This window comes from Tribolium castaneum, chromosome 11, assembly GCF_031307605.1.
Source record: "Tribolium castaneum strain GA2 chromosome 11, icTriCast1.1, whole genome shotgun sequence".
In the NCBI taxonomy this organism is placed as follows: domain Eukaryota; kingdom Metazoa; phylum Arthropoda; class Insecta; order Coleoptera; family Tenebrionidae; genus Tribolium; species Tribolium castaneum.
In genome coordinates this window covers 537,501-552,500 of record NC_087404.1, presented here as the reverse complement: position 1 = coordinate 552,500, position 15,000 = coordinate 537,501, and the positions used below count along the sequence as shown (strand labels likewise).

At 45.6% G+C, this 15,000-nt stretch overlaps 2 non-coding genes and 1 pseudogene across 2 annotated transcripts; all 3 read left to right on the top strand.

Annotated features, from left to right (window-relative positions):
* The first annotated feature begins 5,464 nt into the window (after window positions 1–5,464).
* Window positions 5,465–7,387, top strand: LOC135267396 (small subunit ribosomal RNA). The gene has a single exon (XR_010335816.1). It is a non-coding gene; the product is annotated as a small subunit ribosomal RNA (ribosomal RNA).
* A 1,719-nt stretch (window positions 7,388–9,106) lies between these two features.
* On the top strand, window positions 9,107–9,263 carry LOC135267383 (5.8S ribosomal RNA). Its single transcript, XR_010335803.1, has one exon. It is a non-coding gene; the product is annotated as a 5.8S ribosomal RNA (ribosomal RNA).
* Window positions 9,264–9,739: 476 nt separating this feature from the next.
* The window catches only part of LOC135267379 (large subunit ribosomal RNA), a 7,845-nt pseudogene continuing 2,584 nt past the window's right edge, over window positions 9,740–15,000 (top strand).

Below are 15,000 nucleotides of genomic sequence, written 5' to 3'. Positions count from 1 at the left end.
ACATTTGTTTAAATATTGTATTACTGTTACGAAGTACGACGTTTAAATATTATGAATTATTTTTAGTTGTATATAAAATCATAGCTATTTTTGTAAATTAATAATGCAACCCGCAATACACCAAATGTGTATTAATATTGCCTAACTTGTACGAAGTACAACGTTCATTTAAGTGCATTAAGTATGGTGCTCTGTGTGATGAAATACGACGTTCATGTGACCATAAAGTAACAAACGAAGTACGGCGCTCACAAATGCAGCACTCAAAATTATTGTTTCATTGCACGACGTTTGCTTTGTTTCTGACTGCGACGAAATGCAGCGTTCATTTGACTTTGTACATAGTACAGACGAAGTACGACGTTTGCGAAGTACGGCACTCAAAATCGTGATTTTCATGTACGACGTTTATTTGCACGTTCTGCCGACTGCGACGGAGTACAGCGTTCAATTGACTTTGTACATAGTACAGACGAAGTACGACGTTTTCGAAGTACGGCACTCAAAATCGTGATTTTCTTGTACGACGTTTATTTGCACGTGCTGCCGACTGCGACGGAGTACAGCGTTCAATTGACTTTGTGCATAGTACAGACGAAGTACGACGTTTGCGAAGTACGGCACTCAAAATCATGATTTTCTTGTAAGACGTTTATTTGCAGTTGCTTCCGACTGCGACGAAGTACAGCGTTCAATTGACTTTGTACATAGTACAGACGAAGTACGACGTTTGCGAAGTACGGCACTCAAAATCATGATTTTCTTGTAAGACGTTTATTTGCAGTTGCTTCCGACTGCGACGAAGTACAGCGTTCAATTGACTTTGTACATAGTACAGACGAAGTACGACGTTTGCGAAGTACGGCACTCAAAATCATGATTTTCTTGTACGACGTTTATTTGCACTTGCTGTCGACTGCGACGAAGTTTAGCGTTCATTTGACTTTGTACATAGTACAAACGAAGTACGACGTTTGCGAAGTACGGCACTCAAAATCATGATTTTCTTGTACGACGTTTATTTGCACTTGCTGTCGACTGCGACGAAGTTTAGCGTTCATTTGACTTTGTACATAGTACAGACGAAGTACGACGTTAGCGAAGTACGGCACTCAAAATCGTGATTTTCTTGTACGACGTTTATTTGCACGCGCTGTCGACTGCGACGAGGTTTAGCGTTCACTTGACTTTGTACATAGTATAGACGAAGTACGACGTTTGCGAAGTACGGCACTCAAAATCGTGATTTTCATGTACGACGTTTATTTGCACGTTCTGCCGACTGCGACGGAGTACAGCGTTCAATTGACTTTGTACATAGTACAGACGAAGTACGACGTTTTCGAAGTACGGCACTCAAAATCGTGATTTTCTTGTACGACGTTTATTTGCACGTGCTGCCGACTGCGACGGAGTACAGCGTTCAATTGACTTTGTGCATAGTACAGACGAAGTACGACGTTTGCGAAGTACGGCACTCAAAATCATGATTTTCTTGTAAGACGTTTATTTGCAGTTGCTTCCGACTGCGACGAAGTACAGCGTTCAATTGACTTTGTACATAGTACAGACGAAGTACGACGTTTGCGAAGTACGGCACTCAAAATCATGATTTTCTTGTAAGACGTTTATTTGCAGTTGCTTCCGACTGCGACGAAGTACAGCGTTCAATTGACTTTGTACATAGTACAGACGAAGTACGACGTTTGCGAAGTACGGCACTCAAAATCATGATTTTCTTGTACGACGTTTATTTGCACTTGCTGTCGACTGCGACGAAGTTTAGCGTTCATTTGACTTTGTACATAGTACAAACGAAGTACGACGTTTGCGAAGTACGGCACTCAAAATCATGATTTTCTTGTACGACGTTTATTTGCACTTGCTGTCGACTGCGACGAAGTTTAGCGTTCATTTGACTTTGTACATAGTACAGACGAAGTACGACGTTAGCGAAGTACGGCACTCAAAATCGTGATTTTCTTGTACGACGTTTATTTGCACGCGCTGTCGACTGCGACGAGGTTTAGCGTTCACTTGACTTTGTACATAGTATAGACGAAGTACGACGTTTGCGAAGTACGGCACTCAAAATCGTGATTTTCATGTACGACGTTTATTTGCACGTTCTGCCGACTGCGACGGAGTACAGCGTTCAATTGACTTTGTACATAGTACAGACGAAGTACGACGTTTTCGAAGTACGGCACTCAAAATCGTGATTTTCTTGTACGACGTTTATTTGCACGTGCTGCCGACTGCGACGGAGTACAGCGTTCAATTGACTTTGTGCATAGTACAGACGAAGTACGACGTTTGCGAAGTACGGCACTCAAAATCATGATTTTCTTGTAAGACGTTTATTTGCAGTTGCTTCCGACTGCGACGAAGTACAGCGTTCAATTGACTTTGTACATAGTACAGACGAAGTACGACGTTTGCGAAGTACGGCACTCAAAATCATGATTTTCTTGTAAGACGTTTATTTGCAGTTGCTTCCGACTGCGACGAAGTACAGCGTTCAATTGACTTTGTACATAGTACAGACGAAGTACGACGTTTGCGAAGTACGGCACTCAAAATCATGATTTTCTTGTACGACGTTTATTTGCACTTGCTGTCGACTGCGACGAAGTTTAGCGTTCATTTGACTTTGTACATAGTACAAACGAAGTACGACGTTTGCGAAGTACGGCACTCAAAATCATGATTTTCTTGTACGACGTTTATTTGCACTTGCTGTCGACTGCGACGAAGTTTAGCGTTCATTTGACTTTGTACATAGTACAGACGAAGTACGACGTTAGCGAAGTACGGCACTCAAAATCGTGATTTTCTTGTACGACGTTTATTTGCACGCGCTGTCGACTGCGACGAGGTTTAGCGTTCACTTGACTTTGTACATAGTATAGACGAAGTACGACGTTTGCGAAGTACGGCACTCAAAATCGTGATTTTCTTGTACGACGTTTATTCGCACGTGCTGCCGACTGCGACGAAATGCAGCGTTCATAGTACAAACGAAGTACGACGTTCACAAAGTGATGAAGTAAAACGTAAACAATAAATAATAATAATGCAACCCACAATACACTAATTGTGTATTAAAATTGCATAACCTACACGAAGTACGACGTTCAAAAATACTAAAGAATTTTATTTGTGTTGTATATAATGAAAAAACAGCAAATTTTTTTGCAAATTACGTATCTGTAAATAAATGTAAACATTTAGCAACTAATCAAAATTGTTTTTTTTGCCTAGATATTAAAGTAAAACATAAAAATACATTAAATTTATAAAATGCAACCCGCAGCACACTAGATGTGCATTAATATTGCATAACCTTCACGAAGTACGACGTCCAAAAATATTAATTTTTTTTTATATTGAGGTTAAAAGTGAGAAAACATAAATTAATAATAATGCAACCTGCAATACACTTAATATGTACTGATCTTGCATAACCTTCACGAAGTACTACGTTCAAATATAAATTAATATTATTGTGACCCGCAATACACTAAATTTGTATCAATATTGCATAACCTACACGAAGTACGACGTTCAAGAATATTAAAGAATTTTATTTGTGTTGTATATAATAAAAAAACAGCAAATTTTTTTGCAAATTACGTATCTGTAAATAAATGTAAACATTCAGCAACTAATCAAAAGTGTTTTTTTGCCTAGACATTAAAGTAAATCATAAGAATACATTAAATTTATAAAATGCAACCCGCAGCACAACAGATGTGCATCAATATTGCATAACTGTTACGAAGTACGACGTCCAAAAATATTAAATTTTTTTTTTATATGAAGGTAAAAAGTGAGAAAACATAAATTAATAATAATGCAACCTGCAATACACTTAATGTGTACTGATGTTGCATAACCTTCACGAAGTACTACGTTCAAATATAAATTAATATTATTGCGACCCGCAATACACTAAATTTGTATCAATATTGCATAACTTACACGAAGTACGACGTTTGAAAATATTAAATGTTTTATTTGTAGTTTGCATATAATAAAAAAAAAAACAAATTTTTATGTAAATTACGTATCTATAAATAAACGTACACATTTAACAATTAAATAAACATAGTATTTTGGCCTAGATATTAAATTAAAACATAAAAATGCATAATATTTATTAAAATGCAACTTGCAATACACCAAATGTGTATTAATATTGCATAACCTTTACGAGGTACGACGTTCACGAAGTACGTCGTTTACGAAGTGCGACGTTTACGAAGTACGTCGTTTACGAAGTGCGACGTTCACGAAGTACGTCGTTTACGAAGTGCGACGTTCGCGAAGTACGACGTCTACACATTAGGGCACTCAAAATTATTGTTACGTTGTACGACATTCAGACGTTCCAACTGCGACTAACTACAGCATTCATTTGACTTTGCACATACGACGAACGAAGTACGACGTTTACGAAGTACGGCGCTTAAAATAATTTTGTTTTTATTAATTAATTATTTTTTTTAAAACAAACGTTTTTATAATTAAATTTTATAATGGTTTAAATATAAAATATGACTTTTTAATATTATCAATATTTAAAATATTTTCTCCCTTTTGTGTGTATGCCTTATAGTTATAGAGCTGTGCGCTTCGGTAGACGTCGCCTGTGGAGCTATGTCAGTGGAGCGGTGCGCACATCCAATACCGAGCGGCTGCCTCGATCGGTGTCGCGCTGGTATACATATGGTAGTGGTGTGTGTCGATGCGTTGAGTGAGGCGATATGAACGGTGTAACGGTTTAGTCGAAGTTTATCATAAATGACGACGACAAAACGACCGATTATGTATACGTTCTGCATTTGCTTCCAATTTATCGACGTTTATCGCACATTTCCGCTATCGAATTCGAATAGGGCTTTGCTTGCGAGATTGCTTTATTTTGTGATTTTGTGGCTCGCCCAGTTCCCCACAGCGAGATTGCGGATGCGGCAAAACGTATTCTCTTACGTTGGCGGTCCTTATGCAATCAAACTTTGTTGAACTAACAAATGTTTGTGATTTAAACAAACAAAAATAATAAATGCGTCAACTCTCTAATATCCGAGCGAGAATATTTATATAATATTCGTAACGTTTATGGATTCGAAAGAATTTCATAAATTCACGTCGCATTCAATCTTGCGAAGAGTGAAGAGAATGTTTGAACTTTTAAATCGGCAAAGGTAAAAAATAATATTATAAATATTATTATTATGCCTTTATTGACCGATATATGTGTTGTGGTGTTTAACGACTACGACGACGATGATGACGATACATTTATCTCTATATCGTACGAAGAAAAGAAGAAACAGCGTGGCGTTACTTTCTTATATGTTAGATTGTTTCGCACAAACGCGCATATTCTTCATCTTTATAAACGATGATGATGAGTATTTTATTCTCTCGTCTGTCTCAAAAAACACAAAAACACAGTTCCCTGGTTGATCCTGCCAGTAGTCATATGCTTGTCTCAAAGATTAAGCCATGCATGTCTCAGTACAAGCCAAATTAAGGTGAAACCGCGAAAGGCTCATTAAATCAGTTATGGTTCCTTAGATCGTACCCACATTTACTTGGATAACTGTGGTAATTCTAGAGCTAATACATGCAAACAGAGCTCCGACCGGAGACGGAAGGAGCGCTTTTATTAGATCAAAACCAATCGGTGGCGGTTTCGCCGTCATCGTACAACTTGGTGAATCTGAATAACTTTACGCTGATCGCACGGTCTCGCACCGGCGACGCATCTTTCAAATGTCTGCCTTATCAACTGTCGATGGTAGGTTCTGCGCCTACCATGGTTGTAACGGGTAACGGGGAATCAGGGTTCGATTCCGGAGAGGGAGCCTGAGAAACGGCTACCACATCCAAGGAAGGCAGCAGGCGCGCAAATTACCCACTCCCGGCACGGGGAGGTAGTGACGAAAAATAACGATACGGGACTCATCCGAGGCCCCGTAATCGGAATGAGTACACTCTAAACCCTTTAACGAGGATCAATTGGAGGGCAAGTCTGGTGCCAGCAGCCGCGGTAATTCCAGCTCCAATAGCGTATATTAAAGTTGTTGCGGTTAAAAAGCTCGTAGTCGAATTTGTGTCCCGCGCCGCCGGTTCATCGTTCGCGGTGTTAACTGGCGTTTCGCGGGACGTCCTGCCGGTGGGCTTAGCTCGAGAGGGCGGCCCAACTCAATCCCGCCGCGGTGCTCTTCATTGAGTGTCGAGGTGGGCCGGCACGTTTACTTTGAACAAATTAGAGTGCTTAAAGCAGGCTAAAACTTCGCCTGAATACTGTGTGCATGGAATAATGGAATAGGACCTCGGTTCTATTTTGTTGGTTTTCGGAACCCCGAGGTAATGATTAATAGGAACGGATGGGGGCATTCGTATTGCGACGTTAGAGGTGAAATTCTTGGATCGTCGCAAGACGGACAGAAGCGAAAGCATTTGCCAAAAACGCTTTCATTGATCAAGAACGAAAGTTAGAGGTTCGAAGGCGATCAGATACCGCCCTAGTTCTAACCATAAACGATGCCAGCTAGCGATCCGCCGACGTTCCTCCGATGACTCGGCGGGCAGCTTCCGGGAAACCAAAGCTTTTGGGTTCCGGGGGAAGTATGGTTGCAAAGCTGAAACTTAAAGGAATTGACGGAAGGGCACCACCAGGAGTGGAGCCTGCGGCTTAATTTGACTCAACACGGGAAACCTCACCAGGCCCGGACACCGGAAGGATTGACAGATTGAGAGCTCTTTCTTGATTCGGTGGGTGGTGGTGCATGGCCGTTCTTAGTTGGTGGAGCGATTTGTCTGGTTAATTCCGATAACGAACGAGACTCTAGCCTGCTAAATAGGCGTATTTCGACATCCCAAATGCCGGCTGGAGCCGGGTTCGCCCGGTCTCTATGTGCGGTTTTTACTGTCGGCGTACAAACAATTCTTCTTAGAGGGACAGGCGGCTTCTAGCCGCACGAGATTGAGCAATAACAGGTCTGTGATGCCCTTAGATGTTCTGGGCCGCACGCGCGCTACACTGAAGGAATCAGCGTGTCCTCCCTGACCGAGCGGTCCGGGTAACCCGCTGAACCTCCTTCGTGCTAGGGATTGGGGCTTGCAATTGTTCCCCATGAACGAGGAATTCCCAGTAAGCGCGAGTCATAAGCTCGCGTTGATTACGTCCCTGCCCTTTGTACACACCGCCCGTCGCTACTACCGATTGAATGATTTAGTGAGGTCTTCGGACCGGTGCGCGGTGGCGTTTCGACGTTGCCGATGTTGCTGGGAAGATGACCAAACTTGATCATTTAGAGGAAGTAAAAGTCGTAACAAGGTTTCCGTAGGTGAACCTGCGGAAGGATCATTAACGTGTAAATGTTGTTGTTTAGTTGTCACACATACACACACATTTTGTCTGTGCTGATCAACAAAAAACACACATACATACACTATTCGTATGATGATCAATTCTCATACAAAATTCTTTATTATGCGTCGAACGGAAAAGCAACAACGGGTCGTCTTGCATTAAGCGGATCTGTTGTTACGTTTTTCGATTTATTTTATAAATCGATTGTAAACGTGCCGTAAACGACGTTTTCAAAGAATTTTTTCGAACATTAACACGAATCAATATTGTCGAAAGATGGTTATGTGCTAACGTTTTATTATTGCTTTCGCAGTGCCGGTCTTAGCGTATTTCCATCATCGTATTCGCTTCGAAAAAAAGTACTAATACACAGTGGTGGTGTATAATTAATGTGCAAGAGATGTTGTTGTTGTTGTTGTAGTATTTGTATATGGTTGGAGTTATTTATAATAACAAACAAGAATGAATGAATGAATAATAATGGTGTCTGCCAATACGATCGTACTTTATGTACACGACTAAAACTTTATACATACAAACCATAATAATAAATAAACTCGAAACAACCAACAACAAAATTAATACGCTACTGTACATACAAATACACATTTATACATACCATCATTTTACTTAACCGATGGTGAGTGATGTTTGAAAAATAAACGCTTAGGCTTACGGTTTTGTAAGCCAGTCTTTGCGTATTTTCTTCATCGTATTCGCTTCGGAAAAAAGAAAATAAAGATGGTGTATAATTAATGTGTAAAAGAGATGTTGTAGTTGTAATTTAATTTGTAAATGGTTGGAGTTTATTAATAAATAAAAGGGGCTGTCTATTCGTCTGTACTTTATGTACAAGACTAAAACTTTATACAAACAAACCATAATAATAAATAAACTCGAAACAACCAACAACAAAATTAATACGCTACTGTACATACAAATACACATTTATACATACCATCATTTTACTTAACCGATGGTGAGTGATGTTTGAAAAATAAACGCTTAGGCTTACGGTTTTCGGGTACCTGGGTTCCGCATGCGTCGAAGTAATAATTTACTTTAACGACGCGACGAACCGTAGGAATCTAAATAAAAAAGTTTATTAACTTTTTTAGATTCTGTGGGTTTTAAATGATATACGCCCGACTGACGAAGGAACGTTTTGCACTGCCTGGTGCTTTTCTTTTGATTCGTTTTTATGTCGACGGACGTTCTTAGAATGCCCACCAAACGACGTATCACACAAAACACCCTACAATTGTATTGTTTGGTAAATATTGTTGTGATTAAGTTTGTAGCTGTGGCGTTTGTTTGAAGAAAACGTCTGGTTTTTCGACATATTTTCTATTTAATAAATATACATAATGCTTATCGCAAAAGGAGCAGAGTTTTATAGACAAAGTTGATAGAGAAAAAAAACCTAATAGATATATATACGTATTTATAAAACGTTAATATCATCGGGTTATTCTTTATGTAAACTTAAACTATAACTGCATACTCTTTTCGATAAGTAGAAACAAATGCCACTTTAATTAAATAAAATATTATAAAATATAACGCCGAACGTTTCTTTCGATTGGTCCGTTTCTCACATATACATCACAATTGTAATAACCTTAAGTAGTTATTTTTGTTGTTGTGTGATGATGAAACGATTTCGATGTGGAACGGTGCGTTATGTAATAATATTTTAAATTTGTTTGAAAAGATTACCCTGAACGGTGGATCACTTGGCTCGTGGGTCGATGAAGAACGCAGCTAATTGCGCGTCAACTTGTGAACTGCAGGACACATGAACATCGACATTTCGAACGCACATTGCGGTCCTCGGATATACTGTTCCCGGACCACTCCTGGCTGAGGGTCGTGTCAATTTCAAAGACTGCTCGGTTTTTGTCTTAAACACAGCGCACAATGTTGTGTAGACAATTACGTCGGAGCGTGTTGGGTGCAAATATGACGCGTTACTATAATTGTTAATTGATTGTCGGTTGTCATAATAAAATATTATGCAACGTAGACAACAATAAAAACAATATAAAAAATAACGCGGCATCCTAAAACGCAATAGCGGCTGACATTCTTATTAGTTTGTTGGTACAAGTTGGTTTAGACGTAGCACGTCCGATATTAAAAAGCAGCCACAACGCTTAAATTTCGAACGAAGCGATCGTCGTGTCCGAGACGTTAAAGTTGTTTATATGCATATTTTATGCACTATAATTAACAACAACAACATTCTCGCAACGACGTCAGATCGATGTTTGAAATTGTTTGGAGGCAGCCATATAAACGGAATACGTGTAATTATCGTCTGACAAAATAAAGGCAAATTTATATTTGCGACCTCAGAGCAGGTGAGACTACCCGCTGAATTTAAGCATATTATTAAGCGGAGGAAAAGAAACTAACTAGGATTTCCTTAGTAGCGGCGAGCGAACAGGAAAAAGCCCAGCACTGAATCCCGCGGCCGAAACCGGACGCCGGGAAATGTGGTGTTAGGGAGGATCCGTCATCCCGAGATTGTGCGACGCGTCCAAGTCCATCTTGAACGGGGCCACAGCCCATAGAGGGTGCCAGGCCCGTAGTGACCGTTGCCGATAACGGGAGGATCTCTCCTCAGAGTCGGGTTGCTTGAGAGTGCAGCCCTAAGTGGGTGGTAAACTCCATCTAAGGCTAAATATGACCACGAGACCGATAGCGAACAAGTACCGTGAGGGAAAGTTGAAAAGAACTTTGAAGAGAGAGTTCAATAGTACGTGAAACCGTTCAGGGGTAAACCTGAGAAACCCGAAAGGTCGAAAGGGGAGATTCAGCGTGACTCGATAGCGGCGCTAAATGATCGTGCGACGAACGGCGTACGCGTCGTTCGCGCCTTTTGTTTATGCGAACCGAAGTCGAACGCGTGCACTTCTCCCCCAGTAGGACGTCGCGATCCTTTGGGTGTCGATCTAAGGCCCGCGGTGGAGCCCGTTCGAACGGTTCGCCGTTTCGGACGAACCCGCGGTGTTTCCCGGTCGACTCGCTCGAAGGTATGCATATGGCGCCGGGCCGCTACACAGTTAGCGTCCGACCATTGGCAAGCGCGTTCGTTTATGACGGTAATCGCACCTGGTGTCGGTTCTGTCTACGAATGGCTGTTCGCCAATGAGTTCTCGGACAGACTCGGTTGAAACGCCGATCTGCGACGCTATAGCTTTGGGTACTTTCAGGACCCGTCTTGAAACACGGACCAAGGAGTCTAGCATGTGCGCGAGTCATTGGGACATGACTAAACCTGAAGGCGCAATGAAAGTGAAAGTTCGTCTTGCACGGACTAAGGGAAGATGGGCGGCCGTTACGGCTGTCGCCCCGCACTCCCGGGGCGTCTCATTCTCATTGCGAGAAGAGGGCGCACCAAGAGCGTACACGCTGGGACCCGAAAGATGGTGAACTATGCCTGGTCAGGACGAAGTCAGGGGAAACCCTGATGGAGGTCCGTAGCGATTCTGACGTGCAAATCGATCGTCGGAACTGGGTATAGGGGCGAAAGACTAATCGAACCATCTAGTAGCTGGTTCCCTCCGAAGTTTCCCTCAGGATAGCTGGCGCTCGTCGCTTACGAGTTTCATCCGGTAAAGCGAATGATTAGAGGCATTGGGGTCGAAACGGCCTCAACCTATTCTCAAACTTTAAATGGGTGAGATCTCCGGCTTGCTCGAACTTTATATGAAGCCGCGAGACTCGAATCAGAGTGCCAAGTGGGCCATTTTTGGTAAGCAGAACTGGCGCTGTGGGATGAACCAAACGCCGAGTTAAAGCGCCTAAATCGACGCTTATGGGATACCATGAAAGGCGTTGGTAACTTAAGACATCAGGACGGTGGCCATGGAAGTCGGAATCCGCCAAGGAGTGTGTAACAACTCACCTGCCGAAGTTACTAGCCCTGAAAATGGATGGCGCTGAAGCGTCGTGCTTATACTCGGCCGTCAGCGGCATGTGCGGTCGGTTATTTAATTAACCGGCCATGAAGCCCTGACGAGTAGGAGGGTCGCGGCGGTGAGCGCAGAAGGACTGGCCGTGAGGCCGTCTGGAGCCGCCGTCGGTGCAGATCTTGGTGGTAGTAGCAAATACTCCAGCGAGGCCCTGGAGGACTGACGTGGAGAAGGGTTTCGTGTGAACAGCCGTTGCACACGAGTCAGTCGATCCTAAGCCCTAGGCGAAAGCCGATGTTGATGTGGTGTAGATATGTCGTTGGTTCGTTTTTAATTCGAACGTAAACGTACGAAGCGAGCACACACCCATTGGGCGAAAGGGAATCCGGTTCCTATTCCGGAACCCGGCAGCGGAACCGTTAATAATTCGGGCCCTCGCAAGAGAGTTCGTCGGGGCAACCCAAAAGGACCCGGAGACGCCGTCGGGAGATCCGGGAAGAGTTTTCTTTTCTGCATGAGCGTTCGAGTTCCATGGAATCCTCTAGCAGGGAGATATGGTTTGGAACGCGAAGAGCACCGCAGTTGCGGCGGTGTCCGGATCTTCCCCTCGGACCTTGAAAATCCGGGAGAGGGCCACGTCGAGGCGTCGCGCCGGTTCGTACCCATATCCGCAGCAGGTCTCCAAGGTGAAGAGCCTCTAGTCGATAGAATAATGTAGGTAAGGGAAGTCGGCAAATTGGATCCGTAACTTCGGGATAAGGATTGGCTCTGAGGATCGGGGCGTGTCGGGCTTGGCGAGGAAGCGGGTCGCGGCTGACGTGCCGGGCCTGTGCGAGGTGAAGCGTTGTTCCGTTTCGGCGGTCAATGTCGAATCCGAGTTCGGTCCCGTGCCTTTTGGCCTCCCGCGGAACCGTCTTGCTGCGAGGCTCCGGGTGCGCCCGTCAGGGCGTCCGGAAGTCCTCTTCGGCCGCCATTCAACGGTCAGCTCAGAACTGGCACGGACCGGGGGAATCCGACTGTCTAATTAAAACAAAGCATTGCGATGGCCCCTGCGGGTGTTGACGCAATGTGATTTCTGCCCAGTGCTCTGAATGTCAACGTGAAGAAATTCAAGCAAGCGCGGGTAAACGGCGGGAGTAACTATGACTCGAACACTCGGGCGTTGGTCCGAGGTAGTAGGGTCGTAGATACGCCGATGTCCACCTCCTAGTGGTTCCCGCCGGTAACGGACATCTATCGCTGATGGAACCTAGCTCGCTCTTGAAGAGCGGCGGACGGAGACTTGGAATCGTGGTGTGGTTCTGATGTAAGTCCTGAAACATGGCGTGATGGCCCGCCCGCCCGACCGGAGGGACTTAGAACCCCCTTCCGCGAGGGTCCTGTCTGTAGGTCCTCCACCTCCGTAAAACGAGATGGGGGAAACCGCAGACGGGGATGAAGAGTCGTTTGTTCCGTCGCATCGGAGATTGCGCAGCTGGGTCAAGTCGGCGGGGTGTTCGGCTAACGGACAAGGCTGGGCGTGAGGGGAGGTTTGCAGCTTCCCCTCACTTATGCCCGCTTTTACATTGCAGGCTCGGTTTCTAAGAATAATCCTCTAGTTCCCCCCGGCCCCCAGGCCGGGGCTCCTGCATTTGCTGCTGGTCGGAATGCCGATGGGGAGCCCGCCCAAAATCCATGCCCGTATTGTGCACGGTCGTTTACCACCGCCAATGGCCGCGGGTTGCATATACGGAGGGCGCATCCAGACGAGGCTAATAACGCAATAGACATCGAACGCATTCATGCCCGCTGGTCAGACGAGGAGACAGCCATGATGGCCAGGCTTGAGGCCGGTGCCATCCAGCAAGGGGGTGTAAGGTTTATGAACCAGTTTCTGGTTCCGCGCATGCCGGGTAGGACTCTGGAAGCAGTGAAAGGTAAGCGCAGAGATGCGACTTACAAGGCACTGGTCCAGAGATTTCTGCAGGCGCCGCAAATAAACCTCCCCGAACTGCGTGATGGTGATGCGCCTCGTCAGCCTGATCCTCAACGGGAAAACCCTCCCGAGCCCCCTGCTTTCGATGGGGCGATCAGGGGCGCTGTCGCCGACCTTGTCGGAGGGGTCGACTGGCAGCGCCTCGGGTTTCAGGGAGACCGTCTCTGTGACATCGCGAGACGGGCTTGCGATGGGGAGGATGTTTCGGGCCAGTTGCTGGGCTGGCTTCGGGATGTCTTCCCTGTCAAAAGGGTTAGTACCAGAGGGGATCAGAGCGACCTAGATGTCGACGGCGCATCGGTGAGCAGGCGCACGGCGAGGAGAAGGGAGTACGCTCGGGTGCAGGAGCTGTACCGGAAGGATCCCAAGGCGTGTTTGGCTCGAATCCTTGGTGATCGTCGAGAGGGGGCCAATCGGGCTCCCAATCGCGATCCCGCATTCATCGATTTTTGGCGAGGCGTCTTTTCGGAGGCGTCCGCTGAGGTCGAGGGATGGGCGGAGGAGGTCTCCGACCATGGAGAGCTGGCACGCCGGGTGTGGGACCCCATCTCTGTCGAGGAGGTGGGAAGGTCTCGGGTCCGGAATGGTGCAGCGCCGGGGCCCGACGGAATAGCGGTTTCCGTGTGGAACAAGCTTCCACCGGAGGCCGCTGCCCTTCTTTTCAATGTGCTGCTGTTGGGGAGATGTCTACCTGCAGAACTCACCCGCACGCGAACGGTCTTTATTCCAAAGACCGACGCACCGCGAACACCTGCAGACTATCGGCCGATTTCGATCGCGTCGGTAGTCGCACGGCACTTCCACCGTGTCCTATCCGCACGTGTTCAACGCATTCCCGACTTGTTCACAAAGTATCAAAGGGGCTTCTTAAGCGGCGTGGACGGGATCGCAGATAATCTCTCGGTCCTAGACACAATGCTGACGATGTCCCGGAGATGCTGCAAGCATTTGCACTTGGCCGCGTTAGACGTGTCAAAAGCATTTGACACTGTCTCTCACTTTGCCATAGTGCGTGCTTGCGAACAGGCCGGACTTCCACAACCATTTGTGGAGTATGTCCGGTCCATATATGGGAGTGCGGAGACCGTGTTGGAGGAGGGCGGGAGGAGGCACTTCGTGCAAGTGCGGCGTGGGGTGAGGCAGGGAGACCCACTCTCTCCTCTCCTCTTTAACCTGGTCTTGGACCGGGCTCTGAAGAGGCTGTCCACTGATGTGGGCTTTCGTCTAACCGATGCAACCAAAGTTACGGCACTCGCTTTTGCGGACGACGTCGTTCTGTGCGCGACCACCGCTAAAGGACTCCAGACCAATCTGGATGTTCTCGAAGCGGAGCTTCGCCTAGCCGGTCTCTTGTTGAACCCCAACAAGTGTCAGGCCTTATCCTTGGTGGCTTCCGGACGGGACCACAAAGTGAAGCTCGTGACAAAACCCACCTTTAGGGTGGGACAAAACACGATTCACCAAGTGGATGCGTCCAGTATTTGGAAGTACCTTGGGATCCAGTTTAGGGGTAGTGGGATGTGCGGATGCGGTTCGGAGGGCGTGGCTGCTGGGTTGAAGCGGATCACTTGTGCTCCGCTGAAGCCACAGCAGAGGATGCACCTGCTGCGAGTCTTCTTCTTGCCCAAGTTTTACCATGCTTGGACATTTGGGAGACTCAACGCTGGTGTACTGCGCCGTCTGGACGTTGTCGTCCGAACTTATGTTCGGACCTG